Raw genomic sequence first — 22,397 nt, 5'->3', positions numbered from 1 at the left:
AATCCCAAGCACAGCTTTAATAATTACATCTTTAATGTCATAATAAATCCTGGGTAGTGCCTCTGGGAAGAATTTTTATGAGCCATCTTCTTTAATAATGTATCATGAAAAGCGTTCTGCTCCATAGGTTAGAATAATGAAAAAATATTAAGATGGGAACAGGGATATGGTTAAAAATAGGAGCATCATTGCTTTTACGTTAAAAGACAAAATAAGTGACTGCACTTATCTCGGTAAATGATGCAATGCCTCTTCCTCTCCTCGCCTCATGTTACTCTCCCTTGGAAATTTGTGGTGAGGGACAGTCCCCAGGCTACTTCATCCTAGAAATTTTTGAGATCCCTTGAAGTCTCCACCAAGATAAAATTTGGAAAAAAATTTCCAAAGGAGGCTATTTTAACATTGTATACCTAGTCACTCACACCATGACCCAACGGTTTTAAGTGAATCAAATTTACTAAAAATATAACAAGATAAAAGAATCTGACCCTTGGTTGTTTCTGAACTTTGATATTCACATAATTTGAATGAAGAAATGTTATACAAGTCCATCAAAAAATTCTTGTTTACCTTTTTGAAGCAATAATTATACATTTTGTTTTCTCACTCACAGCTTTTTATACTCTATCTTTTGCTTTTCCTTAGAAAAAAATTTGGCTGTGTTAGAGTGTGGTGCTCATAATGCAGTATTGAATTCTATAGACTGTAACATTGTATTACGAATTCTTACATAGCTTAACTATCACAAATGGTTATAGCGGACACACCCTCAGCATTGAATTCACTTTATTTATTCATTGATCAGTGTAAAAATACACTCATTTTTAAAATGATCTGTCATCATAGTTTTAGGCCATGCCAGTTTGATAGATGGACTGCATTAATGGCCCCAGTTTGTCATGCCTTCCCGAATCCATGTCTTTTGGTCCCACCCTGCTGCACTGATCTGGGCCTGGCCGTGTAATTTGCTTTGGTCATTGGGATAGCAGCAGAGCTGACAAAGCAGAGGCACTTCTGGTTTCTTCCCCTGGAATCTCTGCCATGGCCATGAGCACAAGCGCAGGCTGGCCTGCTGGTGGGAGGGGGTGGGGGGACAGGCTCACAAAGAGCTCAGTCATCTCGTTCATCCTACCAGCCAACAGCTGAGGATGAGCACGCATCTAAGACGAGCCAAGTCTCTCCCAAACCAGTAGAACCGCCCCAGCCAACCTACAAACTCATGAGAAATAGTAAATGGATGTTATTTTGAGCCACTAAGTTTGGGGTTGGTGTGTTATGTGGTCATAGCTGATACATACAATTCTTGGAAATATAAAGATGATGAAAGTGTCATCTCAGAACTCCAGAGACTGCATATTAAAAAAAAAAAAAGCCACTGGAATCACTGATGTGAGTGGGACATAGTTTTCTCTTCCATTGAATGATCCCAAACAACTAAGCCGCCATGTTTGGTATCTCTTGCCTTTCGTGTGTCTACATCTATTCTGTAACCTTCTGAGGGTCCGTTGTTCACTTCCATTAACTTGGACTGCTGGTACTCTCAACTTTGTTATTTGACTTACATCTTTTTCCTCTTCCCCCTCCTTTTTTTTTTTTCCATTTTTTGATTGTTTTTAAACCTTCTCTTTCCTTCCTTTGGGCTCCTTGGTATAAACTTGTATCATCATCAGTAGCCTTAGCTACTAATATTTGTTAGTTGCTTTTAGATATTTTGTTCATTTATTTGAGTTATGGGTCCTAAAGTTTCCAGAAAAATAGAAGGCAATCAGGTAAATGGGGAGCTACTTTACTACATCACTTTGTCCAATCATATAAAGTCAAAGAAACAGGTTTTTATTATTTAGTAGTCTAGCAATAGATTGATGTTCAAAGCAACACTTCAAAAAATAAAAAATATAAAAGCATAGATTATATATTAATAGGAAAAATGTTAAAGAACTTATGCTGAATGATATATACTGAAACAAAATTCAACAAGTAAAAATATTTTCTATGGCTTGGAATTCTATTAAACTAAACATCCGCCTGCTCATCTTATGTTCCAACAATTCCACTCCAAGAGACAAGAGTGTATGTGTTCACCAAAAAATATGTTCTCTACTAATAATAGTAAAAAACTAGTTACAATTCAAGTGTGCACCAATAGGAAGATGGATTTTTTTTAATGTGGCTGAACTTCTTTTTGATTGGTATTATTTGAATCAAATCTAATTTAATGTTGTGAATGCATTGGATTTATTGGATTTACCAAGTTTTGAGGTACTATCAACAAATAAATCCTCCTAGGGCAGGGATAATATCCTTTGCATTTTTCCCTATAACACCCTGTGTGGTTGTATACATAAATTAATTTATAATAGCACCAGGACAGAGAGCTTTTTATTTGTTCTTTATTGTGCTATGCACCGTACCATGGGACTCACTCAGTCATATTCTCATTTGAAGAAAAGACAGTAAAACCCACGCTAATAGGTTGCCATGACAATTAAATGTCATTGTGTCTGTGGCAACACTTTGTTAATTGTAATTCTAAAATGTCAGGTGGTACTGTGATCATGGTCTCCAGGTATAAGAGATGATGATCTGTGCCACAGGGTGGTGGTTCTGTACAGGAGAGGAATTTGGAGACTGGAGAATAAATGTTTTATTCTTTAATTTCCCACTGTGTGGCTTTGTGACCTTGGATTCAATAATTTCTCCATCTGTACAATGGTGATAATGTTCTTGACTTGCCTGCAACATGGGAATTAAATGAGAAATATTGTTAAACACTATAAACATGTAAGATTTAACTTCACCATTTGGGGTCTATGCTAGGAGGGAGGGTGTGTGTGGTGTGTGTGTGTGTGTGTGTGTGTGTGTGTCTGTGTCTGTGTCTGTGTCTGTGTGTCTGTGTGTGTCTGTGGTTAGGCAAAAATCTAATATGGCCACCAGTACTCCTGCCCACTTGTATATATGTGTTGTATACATAATCCCTTCCTCTTGAGTATAGGCAGGAATGAATAAGATAAATTCTACTCCCTTGATTAGGTTATGTTACATTACAAGCTTGAATGAATTTTGCATATATATATAAGTCAAACCAGATGACTTTGAATTAATCAAGATAGAAGCTATCCTGAATGGACCTGATCTAATCAAGTGAACCCCTGAAATAAGAGGGATAAAACAGATAGATTCTGCTACTGGCCTTAGAAAGTAAGCTACCATGTTGTGAAGAGGGCCTATTGATAGGGTCATGGTGTAAGGGAATGTAGACAGTTTTATTAGCTGAGAATTACCTCTGACCAGCAAGCATAACGAAGTAGGAACCTCAGTCCTACAACTGCAAGGAGCTGAATTCTGCAAACAACCACCTGAACTTGGAAGAGGGTCCTGAGCCTCAGATGAGAATGCAGCCCAGCTGACACTTGATTTCAGCCTGGAGAGATTCTGAGCAGAGAATGCAGCCACTCTGCCTGGGCTTATTTATAGAACTGTGAGATAATAAATGGGTTTACAATAAGTTTGTGATAATTTGTTACACAGCAGTAGAAGACTAATACAATGCAAACTTACTGTCTGAATGGGGTGATGAGAGTAAGTATGTAAAAATAAGAGTTAAAAGATAAAAGACAGTTCAATAGAGGTGGTCTGTCTTTAATATAACAACCTAATATATCAACCTGACACATTTTATTACCAATAATAATCACCAATAATATATCAACCCAATATATTTTTTTCAAAAATTTAAAATCATGTCTTCATACATCATACAAAAATAATGAAGTGGTAGAATTAAACATTCCTCAAAGGGGTTCTATATATTATGTATTATTGTGAAGTGGAATTTTCAGTCAAAAAGGTAATAAACAAGCCATGAATGATCTTTAAAAATGCCACTCATTGCACTTAGATATGCCTACACCTGAATGCTGTTTGGATTCAAAACGGCATTTAATTCTCATAGGAGTCCTTTGAGGTAGGTGGTGTCTGTTCTAGATGGGAGGCTCAAATTCAGTGAGGTTAAGTAGCTTGCCTGAAGTCTGCAGCTAGTGAGTATCGGAGTTAGGATTTAAACACATGTTAGACTTTTCTTTGTCACACTGATCTGTACAAAGTTAAGACCACCCCAGCCGACTGCAGTTTTATCTGTTCCCTCTGCTTTACCCTGCTACTTTTCTGCAGAATCTCTCACTACTCGGTACTCTTTATGTTCAATTTATTTTATCTCCCAGTTTCTTATCAATCTCTTTTTCTACGTGGCTCTGTTTACTCTTTTCTCTGGGGGTGTCATTTACTATCCTTTGTCAGTCTCTCTCTTAGTGACTCTTGCCTTAGTTCAACTCATTTTCTGTTGCTAACTTGGAGAGTTGGCACAGGAAACTGGAAGACAGGATAGGAGAGCATGTTCTGCATCAGATTCCCTGCCTCTTCTCACCCAGCACAGGCTTTCCTGTTCTTCCTGTCACTGTGAGGTGTGGGGTAGCCTCTCCATGGAGGAGAAAAGCCTGCTGATCTGACTTTATGCTCAAACTCTTCTAGATAATTATGCCTCTTTGCTGGTTCCCCCTTAGCAACAGCTTCAGAGGGAAGCCCTGTTACTTTGGCATGATTCCTTTTGATCTTCTGAATATGTGTTTTTGCATATTAAGTTAAATTTTAATTTTTCCCAACTTGCTGTACAGCATGAGCATATATCTATTTTCTATAGTTTTTAAAAACAGGGTTTTAATTGAGATACATACATGCAAAAAATATACAAATCTTGAGCATGTAGCCCTACAAATATTTACCTATATGAACATCTATATAACCACCTCCCAGCTCAAGTTCTAAACCAGCAGTTCTCAAAATCTTTGGTCTCAGACCTCTTTACATTCTTACATGTTTAAGAAACTCAAATAATTTTTACTTATGTGAATTAAAAGTTAATGTTACTGTGTTAGAAATGGAAACAGAGAAGATTCAAAATACTTATCAACTCAATAAAAATAAGAAACCCATCATATGTTAAGATATAATTAATGCTTTATGAAAAAACAGCATGTTTTAATAAAAATTACTACATTTTCTAAATATTGGTGGGAAGAGTGACATTGTTTTATACCTGTTGCAAATCTCTTTAGTGTCTAGGTTCACAGAAGTCATCTGAGTTCTGGTACTTTTTTCTTTATTGAGTCTGTTGTGATTTGCCATTTTCATTGAAGTCTATGAAGAAAATGTGGCTTCCCACAGAGATGGGCTTGAGACCAGATGATCTGGCAGACCCTCTGAAAGGCTCTTGGGGACACATTGGTTCACAAAGAGGTCGTTGGTACACACCTGGAGAACTAGTTCTAGGGACCATTCCCATCATCCCAGAAGGTTCCCACCAAGGGAACCACTATCTTAAATTTCAAGATTAGCATTACCTCTTCTTGATGTTCATTTACATGGAATCAGAAGGTAAGCACGTTTGTGCCTTCCATTGTGCAGATATACTGTATTTAATTAATAGATTTTATGGATTAAAAAGAAAAAGCCCTCAAGAGGAAGCCACCACTCTTGAGGCAGGCAGCACGGACACCACTTGGCCCTAAATCTGCAGGGGGCCGCAGGGTGTTCCCAAGTGGGCATCAAGAGTGTCGGCTGCACGGGGCCTCCCAGTGGAATCCCAGTTTGTGGGATTAGGAGAGGACATTCAGATTATACTTATTTTTATTACAAAATTAAAGAAGTGGTACTTCCAGATGCCCATGTATATGTCTTAATTTCCCTGTTAAACAGCAAGCTCATCAACGTCACAATGTCATGCAAAAGGATGAGTCTTGACCTTTGTTTAACGGATTAGTTGATCAAAAAAAGATATTAAGAAGTTTTGCTCCCTCTTTCTCTTTCCCTGCCTGTTTTCTTGTGGGGAGGCTATTGATCAGAAATGTAAATGACAATAATAACAAAGTCATGAAAAACCTACACTCCATTAGTCTTGGGTGATCAACATTGATCACCAGAACCAATGAGAGCTAATGGATCTCAGCTCAAATATTTTAACAAACACGATACTATTTCAACAAACAGAACAGAAAATATGACAGGGACAGGTACACCAAAGCTATAATCTGTACTGTATTTTAGTAACAACAAATCTCTAGAGATTTGACTGGGTCTTGAGGGTTTTTTGGCTTTATTTTGCTCTATGATTTAAAAAAAATAGACAAAAGATGATAATGTGTCCAGTTGGAATAGAATCCAGCCAGCATTCCAGATTTCAAGGGGTTTATAATGGAGGAAACAGCCCATAAGTGGGTCACTGACAATCTCATCCATTAATCATCCCAGCTCGGCTGCATGTGCATGCCAAGTGCCAAGAAAGCCACGAGGCTCTGTCTCAAGGACAATGTGCTTTTCTAAATTTACTTTAAAGTATGAAAGTTGAGTACTTTGATTCACTAATGTTTTGCATCTGTATGAGAAAGTGGACTCTGCGCGAAGGGGCAGGACAAAGAAACACAGCCCTACTACGAAGTAGCCAAAAGGATCCTTAGTCATCAAACTCACAAGTCTAAACTCCCACAGCTCCTCCTCACTGGTCCCCACCTGAAACTGCCATTGGGTATAAAATAGGCCTTTCAAACTTAGCTTATTCAGAACAGAATTCCTGTTTTGTTTTGTTTTTTTTAAGTTGCTCTTCAACATTCCAGTTATTAGTGGTATTTCCATCTTCCCAGGTTTGGGTAAAAGTCGGAAGAATAAATTTTGATTCCTCTCTGTCTCTCATCCCTTTGGTCTAACCAATAAGGATTATTGGCTCTTCTCCATGATGTTTCTGGAATGGAACTACTTCTCCGCACTACTGGGAAAATCACTCCCTGGGGAGAGTCGCTGTCATCTCCCGCTCTGACAACTGTAATGGCCTCCTGGGTTCATTTCCATCAACTCTTGAGCCCTACAGTTCTTTCTCCACACATCAGCAGAGTGACCCTCTGGAAGTATAAATCAGACAGTGCAACTCCCCTGCTTAAAAATTGTCTAACTGTTCCCTCTGCATTAAAAATAAAAGTTAAATTCCTTTCTGGAGCCTATAAACCTTCACATGATCTGGCCCCATGTGATATTTCATTTATCTATGGTTGCATTAAAAAAAAAATCCTCAAACTCAGTGCTTGAAGCAACCACAGTTTATTATTTCTCATGCTGTTCAGCAGAACAGCTGGCCAGTTCTTCTGCTCCATTTGGTATTGGCTGGGGTCATTTGCGTGGCTGCATTTGGTTGGAAACCCAACTGGGGCTGAAATGTCCAACATGCTTTACTCACATGTCTGGTGCCTCAGCCGGGACGGGCACATGGTCTCTCAGCATTGGATGGTCAAGTTCAAGCTTCTTTTCCTGGCAGCTGAATCTCCAGAGGTATCCTTAAAGCCTGAGCCAAAACACACAGCTTCACTTTCACCACATTCTATTGCTCCAAACAAGTCACGAGGGGAGCCCAGACTCAAGAGGAGGAAAGACAGACATGCTTCTTGATTGGAGGATGGATGGAAATGTACAAGAATGGGAGGAATTTTGGGCAACCATCTTTAGAAACAATCTTTCATGCTTCCCAATCTACCATGCTACCCATTTTTTCTACTCTGCCCAAGCCACACTGGGCATCTTTCTTTGTAATTGACGCTGAGATAAAGATTGTTGGTATTCTTTCTAATATCCTTCTGCCTATCTTCTTCAGGAATAGAACTTCTGAATTTCAGCAAGGTGCATGGCTTCCCAAAATACATAGTACATTTCCCAGGCCCCCCAGAAGCAAGGTATGACCACGAGATTACATTCTGGACAACAGAACATCAGGGGTCCAGTGGAAGCCTTAGCAAACCTTCTTAAAAGACAGTAGTTGTCTCTCCTTTGACCTTGACCCATTTCTTCCTGTGTCTTTTGCTTCTTCCTGCTGGGTGGACTATGAAGAGTCATTGAGAATGAGGGCCTTTGCAGACTGAAGAAGCCTGAGTCTCTGGGACCATGCGACTGACTACTTACCCTAGAGCCATGGCCCCTTGATATTTCTTTGCAAGAAATACAGTGCTATCTTAAGTCACACGTATTTTGGGTTTTCCATCCTGCACAGCCAAAGGTGATCCTTAATTCGGTCCCAGCAGAGGGATCAGCAAGAGCAAAGGGCCTGAGACAGGAGCACATCCAGACTGCAGAGTGAAGGGAGTTAAGGGAGTGTAGAAGACATGACAGTGGCCACATCACAGACAGCGTTAAAGGCTTGGCTTTTTCATCTGAATGAAACAGAAAACCACTGCAGAGTTCTGAGGAGGGAGCAACATGGTCTTGCCCACACTGTGGCGTGACTCTTGAACCCCTGTGAAGAAAAGGCCCTGAGAGGGCCAATGCAGAAATCTTAGATTAACCAGAAAGTTTTTTAAGTAGATGAGAGGAGGCAAAAACCAAAGAAAGAGCAATGAAGATGATGAGATGTAGTCAGATCTCGGATCTGGTGTGAAGGAAGAGCTGGCAAGATTTGCTAATGAGTTGATGCTGGGTGTGAGGGGATAGAAGTCAGTGGTGGTTTAGAAGCTCTTGGTCTAAACAACTGGAGTTGCTGCTCACTGTAAGGGTTAAGAAGAAGCAGAATTTGGGGGGCATAGAAGCAGGGGAGAAATGAGAAATTTGGGGTTTTGGACATTGCATTCATCAAGTTTACCCAGAGAAACAGAACCAATGGAATGTATATATAGAGAGATAGCTTTATTTTAAGGAATTGGCTCATGTGATTATGGATGCTGGCAAAATTTTTGTTTGCAGAGCAGGCTGGCAGACTGGGGATCCAAGACAGAGCTGATTTTACTGCTCAAGCCTGAAAGCTGTCAGGAGGCAGAATCCCTTCTTCCTTGGGGGACCTCAGTCTTTTCTCTTAAGGGCCTCAGCTAACTGGATGAGGACCACCCCCATTATGAAGGACAATTTGCTTTACTCAAAGCAGTCTATATAAATGTTGATCACACTTTCAAAATACCTCCAAGACCACGTCTCACCTGACGTTTGACCAAACATCTGGGCACCACAACATTGCCAAGTTGATGCATAAAATTAACTATCATAGACATGTGAAGTTGGAAGTACCTTTAAACATCCCTGTAGAGATGCTGAGTAAGTGGTTGACTTATTTGAGGTGAACATTTGGGATCATTAACATATACGTTTCACTTAAAGAAACAAGACTGAATGATATAACCAACTGAGTGAAGGAGGAGAGGTTTGAGAACTGGACATTCTGCCTTTAAGAGTTAGAGCAATACTACTCAGCCATTAAAAAAAAAGATATCTTGGCGGGTGGGCATAGCTCACTGGTAGGATGCATGTACGAGGTCCTAGGTTCAAACCTCAACACCTCCATTAAAAATGATGATATTTTGCCCTTTGTGACAATATGGATAGACCTTGAGGGTATTACACTGAGCGAAGTAAGTCAGATGGAGAGAGACAAACATCATATGATTTCACTCATATGGAGATGAAACATACAAAACACCACTGACCCGGAAACAAACAAACAATCAAAACAAAATAAATGAACAAACCAAACCAAACCAAAACAAACATAGATTACAGAGAACACAGTAGTGGTTACCCCGAAAGGGAGAGGGGGGCAAAATGAATAAAAGAGGTCAACTGTATGATGATGGAGTGAAACTAAATGTTAACGGTGAATATGCCATCATGTATGCAGAATGTGATGCTGTAGAAATACAATGTTGTACACATGAAACTTTCCGGAAAAAGTCGATATTACTTGCCCCAACAACTTGTCTCTCGATTTACTCGTTTGTCATGCCACGAGCAGTGTAAGCTTGGACTCGGTCACACTTCTAGGGCCATGTTCTCGCCTTTACTGATGGCGATGTAACAGCTGGGAACAGGGAAGTTCATCCCAGCGCTTCATCCTTACAGGCCGAGGCATCCTCGTCTGAACGACAGTTTGGCTGGAGAAACCCTCCCCTGAAGCTCCTCCCAACTATGTCACGCTGGGATTCTTTAAAACTGTTTCATAGCTTTTGCTTGGCATAAACTTTTAGTTCTCAGAACATTCACTTTTTGAAGCTCCTTGGCCTTTGTCCAAATCACTTAACCCCTTCTTGGCCTCTTCCCATGACAAGACTGAGAGAACAAACCTATATTACATTTCATTTACCCCAGGCTCCTCTAAGGAACCAGGGGGCAGCCTTAGACAAGGTAAACGGTGTTCACTTTACCCTGGGCTTACGTACACACGTCTGGACTCCACTGTACTCACATCTCAGAAAGCCATACTCAGGAAATTGAAAGCCCCTTGCTGTCCTATCCCCACCCTCCATCATCTCTACGCCTTACGTTAGCTTACGTCAGCTTACGTCATCCCTCCAAGGCTGAACACGCAATAGTACACGAGTTGAAACCCTGATCCGCTCTCTAACCATCCAACCTTATCCCTCTAGACCAGGAGTTCTTAAACTGTGGTCCCTGGCCCTGCAGCATCAGGATCACCTAGGAACCTGACAGACATGCAGACTCTTTCGCTGCTTCCCAGATCTACCCAACCAGAATCTCTGCCCCCCCACCGCGTGCCCCGCCCCCCACTTTGTGCCCCGCCCCTTGATGCAGATGTATGCTCAAGTTTGAGAATTACAGCTTCAGACACAACACACGCTGTGGTCATATGGAATAACCTCCAGTTCTCCTACCTTTTCATACTCATAACCCTGGGCCTTGATGCTGTTCCTTCTGCTTGGAAAGTCTCCCTCCTCTCTTTATTGTGCCTGCTTCTCACTCCCTTCTACACCATCTTGGCCATCATCTCCCTGGGAGGCCTCCCACCAGGCTGAGGGACACATACCCTCTCAGCTTGCAAAGAAAATTTCCTGCCACCTTCTATTTAAGCATTTATTATATTGTTTCACAACTATTTCCTTGATCTCTGGTGTCACTCCTAAAGACATGGATTTTATTCTCCACATTCAACAAAATTTTATTTGAATGCCTATTTTATTTCATGGAGTGTTTAAAATACTGGAGAATTGGAAATTAAAAAAAAATTGAAATCTTTGTTCTACTGAAAGGGGCCATACAAAAAAAATTACGTAAATGAATGCATTTTATAGTAGTATACGGTTCATTCTAAGCCATGTGTTTTCCCACACTTTCAGTATTCTGAAGGCAGAATGAATCTTTAACTGAAGGCATATCATTGCTTAATGGGCAGCATTTTTTCCTCCCTTAGTAGTTCATAAAATAATGGTGTGCCTTACGATAAGGTGGCACATTAGATTTGGTGAAATACAGGAAAGTTTAAAAAGTGACATGTTATAAAGGGAAAAATCAAGTCAGTAGAAAGGATGGGGGATGCAGCTATGAGGCAGAGAGGGTATTGTTGGAAATAGGATGTCCAGGGAAGACCTCACTGAGAAGGTGACATCGGAAGACAGAAGGAGGTGGTGATATGAGGGGGTGGGAAGAGACTTCCAGGTAAGAAGGAACGACAAAGTTCTAAGGACAGGAAAATGCCTGGTATCTTAATCTATTTAGAACAGAGCTTAGAACAGTGTCTGATAAATGCCCACAAATGTCTGTTTATATAATGAACCTCAACCATTGGTAATGTATGGATATTTGTAGAACATAAAGATTACAAAGTATTTTAGCTTCATGCACACGTGGGCCATAGTGACTCCTGAAAATAACAGAGCCTTAACAGATAGGTGTAAATTCCTGAAAGGAAACCTCACTTTGCATCAGTAGTGTTCCAGACCTTATGATAAGTGTTGGGGACAAATATAAAAATACAGGGATGTATTATAAGTGATCCTTGCCCTCAAGGAGTCCTCCACTAGCAGAGAAAGTGGAAAAATAAACACAGTATCATGCTATCAAGGTATAGTCAGAGGAGTGTGAAATGTGTTGTTATAGTCGCTTAAAAAGAAGCAATGTCTGTGTTCATTCATACTGCCATCAAGGTCTGTTTCTAATTTCATTCTCTTGGAGGGAAATTAAGACCAGCTTTTTATCAGCACTTGGGTTGAACTATTTGCTATGAGAAGTGCATCTATCACACCAGGGTCTGTTTGCAGACCTTGAACTCTTATCAAGTCTCCAACACCAAGGTACAACAGATTGCAGGACATTCTTAAGAAATGGGATCCAAGAAATGCTCTGTTACTATGATAGTTACATGTCCCACTACCAGCGTTTTTTAAAAAGTAATAATGCATCACAGGGCTTGAATGCTAGGTCCAGCAAATGCAAATTGCCACTTTGGTCCAGCTAGTGATGCCTACAAACCCAGAAAATGGATCTCTTCCTCATCCATCTTTTAAAAGGCTGATTCACAGCTGCCTTTAAGTGCGGCTGAGTCAGGGAATCAAGCCCTGTAACACCTTGCATTCCCCTAATCAAGTCCAATGAAGAGCAAGAATACCTTTCTGGCAAGCCCTGGGAAACACCTTATCATTCCTCATAAGATCTGATATAGATCCTTAAATCAAGAGTCAACAGCAGATTCAACATTGCCAGAGACCGATGGACTTGAGAGTTGGAAGTAGGGTTTCCTCCAAGGGAAACACGGTATAGTTAAAGGAAGTAGAAGTGGATGCCTAGGGTGGGTGGAGCAAAGCAAGAGATGTCCACTAAACATTCTTTTAAAACATGAACTCAATTGATCATCCCACCAGGGATGCAATGGCCCAATGCCTCACAGCTCCCAAAGGACTGACACACCCCTACCCTTTTGTCTCTTCTTCCCTCTCCTCATAACCCCTGCCTTCCATGTGCACACAAAGAAACACCATATAAAGAGAGAACTATTTGGACATTCTGGCTTGTGTGCATCTCCGGACAGTTTCCAAGGAAACAATGAAATTTACATATACTTCTTTCCAGTTGAAAGGCTTCTCTGGACCTGCACTGTCTACTACCGAAGCCCCAGACATTTGTGGCTCTTGAGCACTTGGAATGTGACTATTCCAGGTTAAAATGACCAGGTTCCAAAGATTTAATACAAAAATACAAAATATATGTACACTTAATGAAAAATGGTAGATAGGTTATCACTATTTGCACTGATTAAATGTTGAAATATTAATATGCTGGATATATTAGGTTAAATAAAATATATAACTAAAATTAATTTTACCCGTTTCTTTTTTACTTTTTAAAATGTGGTTACCAAACTCATAAAAACAGAGCAAAATGTTCTCACCAGAGGCTGAGGAAGAGGATAGATACTGTTTAAGGGTACAAACTTGCAACTGGTGGATAAATAAATTTTGGAGAGCTAATGAAACATATAGTGAATACAGACAACAATATTGTATTATAATCATCAGACTTTTGAAGAGATTAGATCTTCACTATCCCCACCACAAAAAAGAAATGATAATTATGTGACTTGGCAGAGGTGTTATCACTAGAGTTGCAATCACACAGATGAATTATCAAGTCAACATGTTGTGCCCCTTAAATTTGTACCATGTTATGTGTCAAAATATTTCAATACAAGTAAATACATAAAAATAAATAAAATGTGGCTACCAGAATATTTGAAATTATAATTGCAGCTTGCATTATATTTCCACTGGACTGTGCTGCTGTGGAGATTTCTGTAATGTTCTGAGTCGACCGTTCATTTGGCATTGTGGATCTCAAAGGGCGGTTCCCTCTAACCAGAAGCAACGGCACTGTGTTTGTTGGATGTGCCATTGCTCTGCCCCTTCCCAAATCTACAGAATCAGCACTTCTGGGCAGGGCCCTTGCTCTGTATTTTATCAGACCCTCTGTGTATCTTAATCTCTGTGTTTTAAGAATCCCTTCCAGGTATCTTAATCTCTGCAGCTGCCTTGTCGAGAAACAGAGCTAGAAGTACACTTCAGTGGTCCTTCTAAAACCAATGGACTAAGAACGGAGTTACGGGAAGTGGCAAAATCAACCTTTCCAGGGTCAGATTACTAAGTTGCCAAGCAACTTAAAATATTGGTTTTCATGTTGAAAATGTTGAGAAATAAATATGAATATTGAAGCAAAAACAAGTCATTGTGCCCTAGAAAGGACTGTTTGGGGCCGGCAGGAAAGGGAGTAAAATGAATAATAAGTGTTCTGCCAATTTGGCTTAAAAGAAGATTGAAGGACTTGGCCTTATAAACTAACATTTATTGAATTCGATTCTAAACATGTGATTCTAAATCTGCATCACTCTCTTTGTGGCAGGCATTATTAATTCCATTTTACAGGTAAGGTTAAGGTTACAGGTTAATGGGACTTAACCATTTACATACTGTCTTGCATAGAGCCCAGGCCTCTCTCAGCTAATCTGTCAAGTAGGCATTTCTACACTCCTTCCTGGCTGCTGTTAGACTCATCTGGGGACACTTAAAACCACACTCCTGCCTGGACTCCACCAATTAGAGATTTTAATTTCACTGGTCTGCAGTAGGTCCAGGGTGCTGAAGAGTTCCCCAGGACCACAGAAACAACTCCCATTTGGCAGATGATGGAGATGAGGCCAGGAGACACAAGGTGGAAAAAGTGGACAGTGGCTAAATCCAAGCTGTCTCAGTTAGGCCAGGGCTTTTCCAGCCCAGATGTGTGCAATTCCCCCAGGTGAGCTCTTTCAATGCAGGTTCTGATGCAGTTGGCCTGAGTGGGGCCTGAGATTCTGCAGCAGCCAGGTGAGGGTGATGCTACTGGTCCATGGACCACACTTTGTTCTTCAGGCAGGGCATTGTCTAGATGCGTTGATCCTTGTGACACTTTCCTGGCTCCCTAAAAAGTGGCCACTTTCCCAGCAGACAGTTGGGGAGGGAGGGGTTACTTTGCTCAGATGGACCCCCAAATTAGGGTTCCTTGAGATCCCAGGCTTGATCTCCTCAGTGATCTCCAAGGCCCAGCTGAGGACGAAGTCCTCGGTCTGAGTGGGAGTCCAAGTTCCTGAGCCCTGGAGGAAGATTCAGGTAAGCTAAAAGGGAAAACCCCTCAGTTGTGGCCTGGAAACAGAAACCCCAGTGATTCACTCTTCTGTAGTTCAACTGTCTTTCTACAGTCTGCCAGCCTCGGCCCTGGGTTTCTCACCTCCACCTACTCTTTCCTGACTTGAGGGTGAGGTGCTGGGGCAGGGACCAACAACCTTATACTCCTCCGCGGCGCATGGCTTTCGTAGCGGAACTGGAGGGTCCGACAGCCTGGATGCTGGCGTTTCAATGTACATTTATTTTCTCACGCACCCTTCCTCGACATTCCTCACCGCAGTCCGGACTCTCAACCCCAGTCCTACCCTCCAGTGTTCCCATACCGAGGCTAGAAGGGGACCTTAGGTGGACCGGGAATGGAAGCTTCCTCTTGACCCCTGACCCGCAGCGGCTTTCAGGCCTCTCCCCTCCCCCCACCCAAAGGGCCCTACCCAGGCACGCGGAGGCGGAGTCCTGCTCTCCGCAGCCTCCCCCGGCAAAGGCTGCAGACCGAGCGGTTCGGGCAGTCGCCGGAGAGGAAGCAGTACCTGGAGCTCCAATAACCGCCGCCGCACTCATGGTCCCGCAGTCCTCGGAGCCCGGGGACGCGGCACCTGTGCCCAGAAAAGAAAACTGGAGGAGGAATAACTTCTCGTTGGGGGAGGGAGGCTATTCAGGATCTTTCTCTAAGATATGTATTACACACACACGCTCGCTCGCGCCCGCGCGCCGATGCAGACATGCGACTGGGTCCCCACACCACCCTCCTCCCCCGCCAGCCTGTCCATCCCAGGTTCCGGCCCATCAAGTCGGGAAATGAGATGATCCATCGGCTGGCCCCGAGTGCTGGCCGGAGGCGTCCCCCATCTGTGCGCCCCCGCAAAGTCACCCGGGATTAACTGCGCAGCAGCAGTACCCAGCCTCCCGACCTCTGGGTGACAAGGGTCAGGACGCGTTGCTCGCGGTGGCTGCGGTGCCCAGGGCTCTCGAAGGCCCGTTTGGCTTGGATTGTGACTCCAAAAGCTGTGAGCGAGGCAGTGGCTACAACCTGTGTAGACCTGGCTGTTTCGCTGACAAGGAAAAAAAAGGGGGGCTGGGGAGAATTAGAAACACAAAGAACATTCTGCCGAGGAGATAAATTTGGGTCGGGACTGCGCGTGCGGGTGCCACCCGAGAGGCTGGGCAGGCAGCACTTCTGGCAGACAGACTTAGAGTGGCAGAGGCCTGGGGATTTCACAGACAGAACAGCTAGGGCACCCACAAATTAGCTTTTAAATTAAAAAGTGACCATGGATCGCCTTGGAAAAAATCTGAATGCGTTCTTTTTGGTGTTATTATCCGAGATTTAGTGTTATTTAAAGTTTTGATTTAGCGTTCTTTTTGAAACAGAAGTATCGGGAGGGTCTCCACAGTGTCTTTCGAGTGTGGGGCCTCACTGCGTACTTCTCTGGTCTTGTCACAGGAGAAAAACAGGTGCAGCAGGTACCTGGCTCCGTGTGCCGCGAGCCGCGTTGGGACGCATCCTCTGGGGGCTCCACCGGAGACCGCAGGGGCGGCGGATTGACCTCCGAGGGAGGGGACTTTCCGCGAAGAGGCGGCCTTTGGTTTGTCCGTGGACTTTTTCTTCCAGTTGCGATCAAGGGTAGAGAATACTCTCCGCTCCCTCCCCCAACCCCAGATTTTTTTAAAAAAGAACAAAACCCTAACCCTAACCCCACAGGCCTACGTCTCCAGCTGCCCCAGGCGCCCCAGGTAGGAGGAGGTGGGCGTTTCGGTCCCACTTCTCCTCCAGGTCAGGACCCTCGCTTAGCGACCAGGGACCCTAACAGCTGGTGCCAGTGAGTGAGCCCACCTTCCCGTGTCCTGTCCCCGGGCCCGGACCCGCCCGGCTCCAAAGCTGCCAGTCCAGCCGGCAGAAGCGCTTCTCCCGCGGTGCGCTCCCGGGCTCTCTGAGCCCCCCCGAGCCTCTTGGGCCTCCTCAGCCTCGATCTCTTCTCAGCGGTCTCATAACCTCGCGCAGGTCCCAGTGTTGTCCAAGGACCGACCCGCGTAGCAAGGGTCCCCGAGCGGCCCCGGCCCTGGGGCGCAGCATCCTCTCGACTTCTGTCCTGGTAGCTGGACCGCTGGGGCCCTTTGAGGGCACTTCCCTCCGGAGCGGATACCACCCTGGCTGTTAGAAAAGAAAAGAAAAGAAAAGAAAAGAAAAGAAAAGAAAAGAAAAGAAAAGAAAAGAAGAAAAGAAAAGCGGAACGTCTGTAACTCTGCGCCTGCCTCCTTCTCCGAGTAACGTCCCACCCCGCCCCCAAGCCCCTGGGCTTTCCTGCGGGCGGGGGGAGACCCAAGAGGCAAGAGGCCCGCACAGCGCCGGGGTCTCACTACCCACCCTCCCCGCCCCAGTGCGGAGTTTGCCGAGGCTTCCTCGCCTAGGAGCCCCAAAGAAGGTCGTGGGGAAGCCCAGGAACACACTCTGCCAGGAACTTTCTTCCTCCTTTTTCTAGTCCTAACTCCCATGGACTCTGGAACACAAAGGCGCCCGCAGCTGCTGTTCTGTCGCCGAGGCGCGAACTTGTTCAACCCCAGCATCCTGGAAATCGACCCTAGTCCCCTGGCTTTGGAAGCTGGTGTGGATCTCACGTTTGCAACTGAGCAGGCGTTTTCTCTCTCACCTCTAAACCGGGAGCAGTCGCGCTAACGTGCCTTGAGTCCAGCCCGGGTGCCGACCGCCAGTGTCTTTCCCAGGCTGAGGTTGTCGCGAACTGGGGGTGCGAGCTGCCAGGCGCCCGGCCGCAGCGCGCACCTCTCGTCGGGGGCAGAAGCAGGCAGGTCTGGAGTCCGCAGCCCCAGCCCCACCAAGCTCCAGACCCTGAGCGACCAGGCCCAAATACCTCGGTGCCGCGCAAAGGTGAGTCCCAATCAGCGCAAGCTTCTTGCATGTTGGGATAAGTAAGCTTTAGTAATGGAATTCCCAGAGGTTTTCTTCCGCCCAAAAAGGTTTGCTCCCATCACTTCCCAGCTAAGGTCACCTACAGAAGCGGGACATGCAATCCTGAAAGGATCCTTTCGGAAAGGCGTGTTAAAGACAAGAGAGGTGAAGTCATTCCTCCCAGAAACTGTTGTTAGTGGAGCATAAAGGCAGAACTGACATACTGCTTCCTAGAGTCCCATTCCAGTTGCCTTTCCAATACCCTGAAGACTCTTTCCTTTTTCCCTTTCTTGGTTACCAGAGCATCTTGCAATGGTTTCAAATTAACAGTCATAAAAACGCCCCAAACTTACAACATCAGAACAACCCCGGGCACTCTGGGACTTCAGCTCTGCACCAGCAAAGCTTTCCTTCCAGGCTCAGCTGACTGGCCGCCCCACTCTCACCCTCCCCCACCAATGGCAATTAATATATTTTCCACTTAGTTCCAACACATCTTCAAGTGAATATGCAGATAACTTCAGATAGACAACTAAAAGAGTAGTTAACTGGGAATAAGGGACTCCTTTGATACATCATAAAAGAATGTTAAGGAATTGCATTATCTCAGAATTAGGTAGCAAACTATTGTAAATAAGCCCCATCTTGCATAATCTTAAGCCCACTTGGATAGCTGTTGATATTTCTTGGAGGATATAAACTTCTTAAAGGATTTTTTAAAAATTCTCAATTGACTCTTGTCTTTTACAGAAAAGACCCCTGCCCCTGAGTTAAGATTTTCCTCACTGACAGAAGAATTGTACTCAGCGGCCTAAAAACTTACACATTGAAGTAGTGGTAGCTATCAGAAACAGTTTTTAAAAACTTAACTAATTACTGGCTTAAAAGATGAAATAATTTCTTTGCTCTTAAACTTTTCAGGAATGATTGCCCGGCCTTGTCATCTGCTTATTCAGAGTTTTTTAGAGGGACTTTGTCCCCTGCATTCCCTCATGTGTGAAGGCACTTATCCTAAATGAACTCACAGAAGGACCTTTCTAAGCATGAACATACATTGCCAATGAAAGGGCCATTATTTTGCTGCCTTGTCTTCACTGGTTTCCCTCATTGCAGCAATAGATTTGTTTCTTTAAAGTAGCTGCAGGAGGGACCAGTGACTGAAAGGATGAGGGAAATTTCACCAAGTTCAGGCAAGTTGAGTGCATCAGGGGCCCAAACTTAATTTTCTGATTCTTTCCACATATTCTAGGGCTTGGTAATTTATGCACAAAATATTCTTGCGTACACCTATTTTTCAGTTCCTATCCCCCAAAGGCTCCTATCTTAGAAAGGGTTGCAAAGATATTTAAAGGCAGTGATTAAATTAAATGAAATAATTGTTCAGTGATAAGTTGAGCACAGAAAAGATTTTGGTAACTAGTAATTTTGGCTTAATAGCTGTGCACATCTTGTCCAATTTAGTTAAATTATGCCTGCTTCTGTTATCCATGTGTGCTTCCTTATCTCTCTCTCTCTCTCTTTCTCTGTGTGTGTGTGTGTGTGTGTTGGGGTGGAGAGGGCATTGGTGGTGATGGGAACAGCAGAGCCAGAGTACATTTTCACATTTCACTATAAAGTGGGCTGAAACATCAACAAGGCAAATTTCAGCTGCAACAAACCTAGCTCTCCTCTTTTGAAGCTCATAAATATGTTTTCTAATGAGCATTTTCCCTGGTTTTTATAATTTTGTTTCTTGATTCTACAAACACAGGTTAATTGTTTGTGCAGCCAAGTATAAAGAGATACACCTAACAATCTGAGGATTTAATTTTATTTAGAATAAGTTTTGCATATGCCATTTTTTCTCATATGCCATATGTGGGTAAATTAACAAATAGGAAGTTAAGTGGGGGTTATGTACAAACACTATAAAGCATCGTGGGTTTGAGGGCCTAATTTCTTCTTAATTGCAATTTGACAAACCTGGAAGAATGAAGAGTTATATCTTTGTACTGACTCTCCCATTTAATTGCCCTTCTTTGTCTTCTACCATAAGTCAACTTGTCCACTTCTTTAAGACTCATCTCCTCCAAGAGGCCTTCTTTGGTCAATTCCACCCACCCTAGGATGGCTATCTTACTTTTTCTTTTTCTAAACATCAATGCACACATTGTCCCGGGCAACTCCACATCTTAATGCATCTTCTTATTTCTTCCATCCAAACTAAAAGTTCATGCAGGTCTCTTTCCTTCTAACTCCATGGAACAGTAACCAGCCAAAGGCATGAGAGTCATAAAGACCAATTCAATAAGTAAAAATGTGACTTGAAGAGATCCTTTGAAGGACTTCGAGGATCTAGAGGAAAGTCCAGAGCCAGTGTGCTTGGGTGACATTTGATTAACTGCCAGCAGCAATGATGAAAATTAACATAACCATCATCCACACAAATGTACATGTTTATGTCAGTTTCTCCTACTTTCTCTTCCACTCAAGAAATGAAGAATGGAATGGATCCTGGAAAACTTTGTTACTATCTTAAAGTATGACTTAATGGTAAGTTTTTTTTTTCTTTATCACCTCTTTGGTAATTTTAAAGAATTCAAATTGTTGTTGTTTTTTTAACGATGATTGGAAAGCTATTTAATTAATGTAGGTGAAAGTTGTAAGTATAATGATCTGACTCCTATTACAACATAAGAATCACTGTGGATAGATGAATAATGGATATTTGTTAGGTTGTGTTTAAGACTAAGCACTTAATGGGGGGGTGGTGGTTTAAATTAACTATGTTTTGAAGATGATCCTTCCAAGAAGAAAGAGTTAAAATTGCTTCCTTTTTTCTTTTAACTCATTCAATACTGGTCAATAAAGGGATCATTTATGTCAGGCATGGAAAGAAACCATTTTCAAAGGAACATCATTTGATTTGTAAGTCAACTACAACAACTTAATATTAATGACCAATGCTACTTCCCATCTAATATTTTATTATTAAAGCAGATAATCATCAATTAATTCAGTTGTTCTTTTAACAACTTACAATTGAGGATATCTTTAATAAAGTAGAAAGAGAGAAAGTGCCCTAATATTTTACAGATATCTCTTCTACTTGTATAATGGTATTTGTTTATCTTTGGGTTTCCAAAATACCAAGCACAGTGCAAGCAGTGGGTATTCAGTTAATGCTTATGAACTAAATAAAGTTGTCTTTTGAATGCATTTATAGCCATTGGCTCACTTGGCCTAACTAAACATCCCCTGAGCCATTATCCCAGTTTTTTAGATGAGGAACACTAAGATCTGTACAAGGTCATAAAAGTAATAAATAGTGCATCCTGAACTGAAATCTACTTATTACTTTCCTCATTTAAGTACTGAGGGAGAGAGGGAAAGAGAATATACATGCTTCATTACATATGACTCATTGTTTTTTAATTTTTACAGTATTACAGGAAAGTTAGTGTTTAATAAAACCTGTTAACATGACAAAACATAAGGCATATAAATTTTACAACTTCAACTCCCAACTGATAATAATTGACTTTGTATCAATCACAATTTTGCCTCAATTCTTCTATACATAGTCATTTATTGCAAGTTCTTGAGAAATGTTTGGATGAATTATCAAAAGACAAACATAAAGATAAAGATATAAAAATATAGTATTTAAATATTACTTCATAATTTGAATGGCTATTGATCTAATTACTGTTACAGAAATAGGTTTGAAAGAATCATTATACACTTTGTAGCAAGCAGAATGTCAGAATATTATTATACTTAAAACAGCACTCTATACATTTCAAGAATATGAATTAGAGATTTCAGGTTTTAGCTTATTATTTGATCATTGAATAAAGATTTTTAAGTGGAAATCTATTTATGGCATATTTTAGAGTCAAAGTATTATATAAGGAAAAGTGAAGATGATCCCTATGGAGTTAAATCATATGATTTTTCTATTTTAATTCTACTGACCATATGACATTGGGGAAGGTCATTGAATTTTTCTGAGCCTCAATTTTGGGGTATGTACAACCACAATAATGTATATCTTCCCTTGCCTCCCTTCCAAGGTTGTAGGGAGGATGAAATTTGACAATGCACATAAAAATACTTTGCAATTTTTTTGCTTATTATGACATTGTTTGTTTTATGACATTATACTGCTGATTATTTACATAATGAAATATCCTCTAGGAAATAAAATATCTGGACATCACTACAGTCAATAAGGACAGTATGTCTATTGCTGAAAGAGCTGTATTGTGATTCATGGAGCAAAAATGTAAAATTAAACAAGCTGCTGAAAACGTAAATATAGGAATTAGCCCAGTGGTATTTGTTTTTCTGTCCCACTGAGGCTTTGGAGTTAATACCAATGTGTGTGTGTTTATATAACTATATACTGTCCTAAGAGATCCTAGAGAACCCCCACCAACTTTGGGCTCACTTACATTCTTGTCACAATGTAATTAGTGAGAGTAGGTGACCCCACAGTTCAGAATCCTCAAGCAATCTGAGAACAGAACTCACAGAAAATAAGCCGAATAGATACA

This window comes from Camelus bactrianus, chromosome 19 (assembly GCF_048773025.1).
Source record: "Camelus bactrianus isolate YW-2024 breed Bactrian camel chromosome 19, ASM4877302v1, whole genome shotgun sequence".
Taxonomy (NCBI): domain Eukaryota; kingdom Metazoa; phylum Chordata; class Mammalia; order Artiodactyla; family Camelidae; genus Camelus; species Camelus bactrianus.
Note: the sequence above shows the minus strand (reverse complement) of the source record.